This window comes from Chelonia mydas, chromosome 24 (genome assembly GCF_015237465.2).
Source record: "Chelonia mydas isolate rCheMyd1 chromosome 24, rCheMyd1.pri.v2, whole genome shotgun sequence".
Lineage (NCBI taxonomy): Eukaryota > Metazoa > Chordata > Testudines > Cheloniidae > Chelonia > Chelonia mydas.
Window position 1 is genome coordinate 16,195,669 of NC_051264.2, and position 8,697 is coordinate 16,204,365.

Here is an 8,697-nt window from a genome sequence, read left to right on the forward strand (position 1 = left end):
GAGTCAATCGGCAGATTGCGGGCCAAACCTGGACCGCCAGGCGCTTTTGAACAGACCCGGAAATCTTTTTATTTACTTATTGTGGTGAATTTTTTATTTATTTTTTCTGGAGTCTGGGCCTTGACACAAAACAATTGACTACCCCTGATCCAGAAGGTGGAACGCCAAAGATTGGAGGGGCCATTAAGTTACTTAGCTGCCCCTTCCACTCCTGCCTCCTCCATCCCATTCAGGGATCTCTCTCCCGCGAGCTTGCCCCAGGAATCCTGGAGGGGGTGTCCTGCCTGGGGTGTTGGTTTGCATTGGGGGGCATGTGGGGTCTCTAAGGCGATGGGGTTGTTTGCGGAGCTGGGAGCGATTTCAAGGCTGCCTCTGTTCCACAATGCAAGCTGGGCTGCCCTCTTGGCTCGGAGGCCTGGGAACGAGCCCCGGATCCCGCTGGTTGGCTGTGAAGTCAGAGTAAGCTCGGTGGAGTTACTCTGGATTTACACAGCGGCGTAGGTGAGGGGTGGGGAGGCGACTTTGGATTTATGCCGTGGGGGTGTCTGCAGAGTAACTCACTGGCGTTGGTGGGGTTACTCCGCCTTTCCGCCCGGGGCGACTGAGGTGGGGGTTACTCTGGATTTACAGCAGGGGTGACTGGAGTAACACTGTTAACCTAGAAGGAGGGTGACTCTGGATTTACTCAAGGGTGGAACTCAGCTGGCGTTACGGTGGGTGTGCAGAGGGAATTCCTGAGTTTACATTGGGGTCTAAGGGCTAACTGCTGTGTAAATCCAGGCGATAGCCCACTAACATGAGAGTCGGTCTAGGTTTAAGCTGACCTGAGTGACTCCCTTGATTGCGGTGGGGCAGTTACTCTGGTTTCACAGTGTGGCGGCCCCTCCAGCCGTCTAGCAACGTGTGCCTCCGTGGATTAGCCGCTGCATTAACTCAATCAGCAGAGCTAGGACAGCAGCCGATCAACTTTGCTTTGCTTCCAGCGTCCCACTACAGAGCCTGGAGCTGGGCCAGGGCCGGCGTTCTGTTTCCCCGGGAATTCCCTGACTTGTACATTTGTTTGTATCCCAAGTAGGAACGACACCTCGGATTTCACAATTTCCCCTGAAATTGACTCACTGACTTTCTAAATCTTACAAGGCAGCGTAAAATGAAATGACTGTTAGAAACTAACGAGGAGGCAAAGTGTTCCTCTTGCACGAGGGCTGGTTGCTTTCTATCTTTTTTCCCCCAAAATGAAATTTCGGCAAAATCGACAGAGTCCCGCGGCCCTTTTCCATTCCGACGAGTCGGCATTGAAGGGCCCAGTCCCCGGCTGCTGTCAAGTGGCCACAGCTCCGCTGGAGTGAATTTCTTTCTCTTAAGAGAATGACTAGAAGGTGAAGAATGGTTCGGAAACACATTTTGTGTGTGCAATGTAAAGAAGTAAATAAAATCCAGCGTGTGGCAACTCACCCGAGTTAGGTGGGTGCACCCATTGTTGCTGATCGGGGTGATCAGGAGTAATGTGGGGGAGCCGATGGGACCGATTCCCCTTTTGCTAACCCGGGTGTAAATCAGGAGTCGTTCACTGAAATAATGCACTTCGCATCGGTTTTGACAAGGGAGAGGAAATGAAGCTGATTTCTCTTGATAATGACGCCTTTGGGTTTTAAAAATGACTTTTTTTTGGTTTTAAAAACGTTTTTGTTTTTCCCGCTTTTGGTGATTTCTGTCAATGGGGTTATTTATTTAATGTTTTTGTTCGTTTGCCTTTTTTCTAATAGGCGAGGGCGGAGTGGGGAGCATTTAAAATGGCAATAAAACAAAAATGGAAACGTCTGAAAGATTCTTCCTTTGTATCTATCCAGTCGCTGTCTGTCTGTCCCAAGCAGTCAGTCGTCACTCATCCAGCTCTCCAGATTCATGCTCCTCCATCCGTCCAACAGCTCCTCCTTTATCGGCAGAGCCCCCGTATTCTGCAGCAACATGGCACCAAATCCTGCACCCGTGCTAAGGTGCTGCATCTCCAGGAAGTAGCCTTTGTTTCCCTCCCTCACGCTTCCAAATACATGCCCCCTTGGGACTTCTAGTTCACACCTCTCCGAGGTGCTGTTTCAGGCTCTCTGCAAACTCAGTCATGGTATCAGTTACTCTTGGCTCACCTTTTATGAAGTTGCAGCTGAAGAAGTGGGGTTTTTACCCAAAGAAAGCTTATGCTCAAATAAATCTGTTAGTCTTTAAGGTGCCACCGGACTCCTCGTTGTTTTTGTGGATACAAACTAACACGGCTACCCCCTGACACTCTATGAAGTTCTTTCCCACCACGCGGCCAAGCATCTTGATTATTTTTTTTCCCACTCGAAGCGGAGGTGGTGCAATGCGATTCTCTGGAATATCTCCTCAAGATTCACCGCTGCCATGCTGGTTCCGGATCCCCGAGGGAATGAACCGAACAGGTAATCATCAAGTGATCCATCCCCTGTCGCCTATTCCCAGCCCATCCCCTGTCGCCTATTCCAAGCTCCCTCTGCAAGCTAGTTAGGTTGTTTGCCCCACGCCTGGTCAGGGCAGATTAGTCCACAAACTGCCTTCGGTCTCATTTCTAGGCTCAATTGAGTCCAAGCCAAATTGTTCCCCTACCTCTCCCAATGATCCCAGGTCAATATACAGATTAGATCTTACCCACAAATCACACTCTTGCTAATCCTTTAGAATCTAAAATCTAAAGGTTTATTCATAAAAGGAAAAAGATACAGGTGAGAGGCAGAATTGGTTCAATGGAATCAAATGCAGACAGTCATGGCAACGTTCTTGGTTCAGGCTTGTAGCCGTGATGGAATAACCTGCAGGTTCAAATCAAGTCTCTGGAGAACACCCACAGCTGGGATGGGCCGTTCAGTCCTTGGTTCAAAGCTTCGGGTTTGTAGCAAGGTCCCTCCAGAGGCAAGAAGCAGGATTGAAGACCAGCTGGAGGAGCTGCAGCCGTGTTTTACAGTCTCTTGCCATGTGGTCTTTCTTTCTTTGTCCCAAGGACAAGCTGCCCATCACACGGCCTGGAAACCCCTCGGAGTTCAGGCCATAGGCCGGTCCCCGCATGCCTTGCTGAGTGCCAAGGCGTGGCTGCCGTCTCTCAAGGGGCCAGTTGTGTAGCTGATGGTCCTTAATGGGCCGCCAAGCAGGCGAGGCAGAGCTGACGCCAAGTGGGCTGGGGTGTCCCCCAGAAGCAGAGCACACGCTTGAAATACAGACAGTATAGAGCCAATATTCATAACTTCAACTACAAAAATGATTCACACTTCCAGGTAGCACCATCCTAACCAGCAAACCCTAACCTTCCCCTCGCCCCCTCAAATACAGAACCGTGGTCGCAGCAGTGAGCGGTACGGTCACAGATTCTGTCAATAACGGCCCAGCGGTAAAGAGCCGGCCGTAGAGTTAGGGACAGAGCCACACCCCTCACCCAGGAAGCCCCCTGCCCTGCACTAACCACTGCACCCCACTCCCCTCCCAGAGCCGGGGAGAGAACCCAGGAGTCCTGGCTCCCACCCTCCCCCCCCCCCCCCCCGCTCTAACCACTGGACCCCACTCCCCTCCCAGAGCTGGGGAGAGCGCTCAGGAGTCCTGGCTCCCACCCCCCCCCGCTCTAACCACTGGACCCCACTCCCCTCCCAGAGCCGGGGACAGCGCTCAGGCATCCTGGCTCCCACTGCCCCCCCCGCTCTAACCGCTAGACCCCACTCCCCTCCCAGAGCTGGGGAGAGCGCTCAGGCGTCCTGGCTCCCACTGCCCCCCCCGCTCTAACCGCTAGACCCCACTCCCCTCCCAGAGCTGGGGAGAGCGCTCAGGCATCCTGGCTCCCACTGCCCCCCCCTGCTCTAACCACTGGACCCCACTCCCCTCCCAGAGCCGGGGACAGCGCTCAGGCATCCTGGCTCCCACCCCACACCCCGCTCTAACCACTGCACCCCACTCCCCTCCCAGAGCCGGGGACAGCGCTCAGGCATCCTGGCTCCCACCCCACACCCCGCTCTAACCACTGCACCCCACTCCCCTCCCAGAGCTGGGGAGAGCGCTCAGGCGTCCTGGCTCCCACTGCCCCCCCCCGCTCTAACCACTGGACCCCACTCCCCTCCCAGAGCCGGGGAGAGAACCCAGGAGTCCTGGCTCCCCCCCCCCCCCCCCCCGCTCTAACCACTGGACCCCACTCCCCTCCCAGAGCCGGGGAGAGAACCCAGGAGTCCCAGCTGGATTTGGGTGCATCAGGGCTCCATTTCCCCACCCCCCACCCCCAATCTCCACTTGGACACACAAGCTCCCCCCCCAGTGGGTAGTGAAGTGTCCTTGAGGTGTTTTGACAGCACTGGAGCACAGACCCCCGGGGGAGGGAAGTGGGGCAGGGCAGCAGCTCTGGCAGGCGGCTTGGCCAGCCTGGCTGTCGCCCGGAGCCGGCGCCACTCGTGACTGGCCCCGGTGCTGGTGTTGCAAGCCCCAGCCGCTGTTTGCGGAGTTTGCGCCTGGCCTTCGGGGACAGCAAAACCCCGCACGACCTGAGTCCACCCACCCCCCTGAGCCAGCCCGGCCCCTGCCCTGGGGCCGGATCAGAGCCCCCCAGAGGGGACAGGCCCCATGTCCCCTCTGCCCCCCTGAGCCAGCCCATCCCCTGCCCTGGGGCCAGATCAGAGCCCCCCAGAGGGGACAGGCCCCTTGTCCCCGTCCGCCCCCCTGAGCCAGCCCGGCCCCTGCCCTGGGGCCGGATCAGAGCCCCCCAGAGGGGACAGGCCCCTTGTCCCCGTCCGCCCCCCCTGAGCCGGCCTGTCCCCTGCCCTGGGGCTGGATCAGAGCCCCCCAGAGGGGACAGGCCCCATGTCCCCGTCTGCCCCCCTGAGCCAACCTGGCCCTGGATCTGAGCCCCCCAGAGAGGACAGGCCCTATGTCCCCTCTGCCCCCCTGAGCCGGCCCGTCCCCTGCTCTGGGGCTGGATCAGAGCCCCCCAGAGAAGACAGACCCCATGTCCCCTCTGCCCCCCTGAGCCAGCCCATCCCCTGCCCTGGTGGCGGATCTGAGCACCTCCCCCGCTCCAGAGGGGAAAGGCCCCATGTCCCTCTCCCGCCCCCCTGAGCTGGCCTGTCCCTTGCCCTCGGCCGGATCAGAGCCCCCCCAGAGAGGACAGGCCCCGTGTCCCCCCCGATCCAGCCTGTCCCCTGCCCTGGGGCCAGATCAGAGCCCCCCTGATCCTGCCTGTCCCCTGCCCTGGGGCTGGATCTGAGCCCCCCAGAAGGGACAGGCCCCGTATCCTGCCCCCCAGAGCCAGCCCATCCCCTGCCCTGGGACCGGATCAGAGCCCCCCCAAAGGGGACAGGCCCCGTGTCCCCTCTGCCCCCCTGATCCAGCCTGTCCCCTGCCCTGGGTCTGGATCTGAGCCCCCCAGAGGGGACAGGCCCCGTATCCTGCCCCCCCTGAGCCAGCCCATCCCCTGCCCTGGGGCCGAATCAGAGTCCCCCAAAGGGGACAGGCCCCGTGTCCCCTCTGCCCCCCTGATCCAGCCTGTGCCCTCCCCTAGGGCCAGATCTGAGCTCCCATAGAGAGGACACGCCCCATGTCCCCTCTGCCCCCGTGAGCCGGCCTGTCCCCTGCCCTGGGGCCGGATCTGAGCCCCCCAAAGGGGACAGGCCCCATATCCTGCCGCCCTGAGCCAGCCCATCCCCTGCCCTGGGGCCGGATCTGAGCCCCCACCCCGGCCACCAGAGGGGAGAGGCCCCGTGTCCCTCTCCCGCCCCCCTGAGCCGGCCTGTCCCCTGCCCTGGGGCCGGATCAGAGCCCCCCAGAGGGGACAGGCCGCCTCACAGGTGCAGAGGGGCATCGGGCCTGTCCCCTGCCCTGGGGCCAGATCAGAGCCCCCCTGAGCCGGCCTGTCCCCCCGGATCAGAGCCCCCCCAGAGAGGACAGGCCCCATGTCCCCCCCGAGCCGGCCTGTCCCCTGCCCTGGGGCCAGATCTGAGGCCTCCCAAAGGGGACAGACCCCATGTCCCCGCTGCCCCCCTGAGCCAGCCCGTCCCTTGCCCTGGGGCGGGATCTGAGCCCCCCCCCGGCCACCAGAGGGGAGAGGCCCCGTGTCCCTCTCCCGCCCCCCTGTGCCAGCCTGTCCTCTGCCCTGGGGCTGGGTCAGAGCCCCCCAGAGGGGACAGGCCGGCTCACGGGTGCAGAGGGGCATCGGGCCTGTCCCCTGCCCTGGGGCCAGATCAGAGCCCCCCTGAGCCGGCCTGTCCTCCCGGATCAGAGCCCCCCCAGAGAGGACAGGCCCCATGTCCCCCCTGAGCCGGCCTGTCCTCTGTCCTGGGGCCGGGTCAGAGCCCCCCAGAGGGGACAGGCAGGCTCACGGGTGCAGAGGGGCATGGGGCCTGTCCCCTGCTCTGGGGCCAGATCACAGCCCCCCTGAGCCGGCCTGTCCCCCCGGATCAGAGCCCCCCCAGAGAGGACAGGCCCCATGTCCCCCCCAAGCCGGCCTGTCCCCTGCGCTGGGGCCGGATCTGAGGCCCCCCAGAGGGGACAGGCCCTGTGTCCCATTTCCTGCACCCGTCTGTTGTGCATTGTGCTGTTGTCTCTCCCCCCTTCCTCATGCAGTGGGGTGTCAAGGCCGCTGGCCCTGGGCGGGGCGCGTAGACGGGAAGGTGTGTCGGCTGGCGCCTTCGGGTCTGCCGTGGGGCGCCGGAGCGGAGCCGGGCTTGGCGAGGGCTCGGCCGTGTCCGGGCAGCCAGCAGGCGATGAGCTGACCTCGTGGAGGGACAGCAAACAAAGTGTGCGATAGGGCTCTGAGCAAACAGCCCCGTGGAGCCAGGCACTGCCCCGTGATGCCAGAGCATCGTAACGGTGCCTTCGCCGGGTCTGGGCAGCGCCTGGCACATCAGGGCCCTGATCTGAGCCGGGGCAGGGCCTGTCTCTCGCTGGGTCCGGGCAGCACCTGGCACGACGGGGCCCTGATCTGAGCCGGGGCAGGGCCTGTCTCTCGCTGGGTCCGGGCAGCACCTGGCACATCAGGGCCCTGATCTGAGCCGGGGCAGGGCCTGTCTCTCGCTGGGTCCGGGCAGCACCTGGCACGACGGGGCCCTGATCCCAGCTGGGGCAGGGCCTGTCTCTCACTGGGTCTGGGCAGCACCTGGCACAATGGGGCCCTGATCTCAGCCGGGGCAGGGCCTGTCTCTCGCTGGGTCTGGGCAGCACCTGGCACAATGGGGCCCTGATCTCAGCCGGGGCAGGGCCTGTCTCTCGCTGTGTGTCTGGGCAGCGCCTGGCACATCAGGGCCCTGATCTCAGCTGGGGCAGGGCCTGTCTCTCGCTGGGTCTGGGCAGCACCTGGCACATCAGGGCCCTGATCCCAGCCGGGGCAGGGTCTGTCTCTCCCTGGGTCTGGGCAGCACCTGGCACAATGGGGCCCTGATCTCAGCCGGGGCAGGGCCTGTCTCTCGCTGGGTCTGGGCAGCACCTGGCACATCAGGGCCCTGATCCCAGCTGGGGCAGGGTCTGTCTCTCCCTGGGTCTGGGCAGCACCTGGCACAATGGGGCCCTGATCCCAGCTGGGGCAGGGTCTGTCTCTCGCTGGGTCTGGGCAGCACCTGGCACATCAGGGCCCTGATCCCAGCTGGGACAGGGTCTGTCTCTCCCTGGGTCTGGGCAGCACCTGGCACAAGGGGGCCCTGATCTCAGCCGGGGTGGGCCTGTCTCTCGCTATGTGTCTGGGCAGCACCTGGCACGACGGGACCCTGATCTCAGCCAGGGCAGGGTCTGTCTCTGGCTGTGTCTGGGCAGCGCCCGGCCCAATTGGGCCATGATCCCCTGATTTTATGGTGGCACCTAGAGGGTGGCGCAGAGGCTCAGGGGTAACCTAGTGTCTGAAACACCCCAGTTCGGGTCCCTCCGGCCTGGCTCCTCCATGCTGTGTAGATCGAACTCAGTGGGAGTTAGGTGCTAAAAGCCCCTTCTGTGGTATTGGGAGATTAAATATTGGGAGGTGCCCAGATGCTATGGGGTGTGGGGGGGGGGGGCAGGTCTGGGACCCTCCAAACTGTTTGTCTGATGTCCTGTGGGGATCGCAGTTATGGAAAAGCGGCACGAGGCGAAGGCTAGAGTACAAGTTACTCCGTCTCTCCCGCCCAGCGAGGCCAGCCGCTGAAATCCCACCGAAAAGTGCCCCTGGTGGCAATAAATCCGAAGCAATGCAACGGCAAACAGCCCACGGGACTGTCCCGCCTCATTGGCACCGGCGTAAAGCCGCATTGGGGTTTTTCTACCCATGTCACAGCCTGATTCCCTGGGAGAGCCCCAGCAAACCTCTGGTGAACTGAGCTAAGCAATCACAGGGGAACCATCGCTACTGAAAGCCAGAAAAACTGGCATTTAGTTCTATGAATATGTTAACTCAGCTGCAGGTTAATTACTAGTCTAGTTAATGAATAGATCAGTTAGTAATTACTCTTTGAATTAATGTTAACTGTGTTATATACTAGTCAATTAGTGGAGAGGTTAATAATGTATTACTATCTTAATCGATATGTTAGCAGGGAAACAAATACAGTCACTAGGTTAGCTAATAAATAGATTGCTATCAAGGTGATAAACATATTAGCAATTAATAGAGTAGTTATATTTTAATATGTTTATTTTATTATGTATTGTATTTAATGTGCCAAATAATTTAATTAAATAAAATAATTTTAAAAT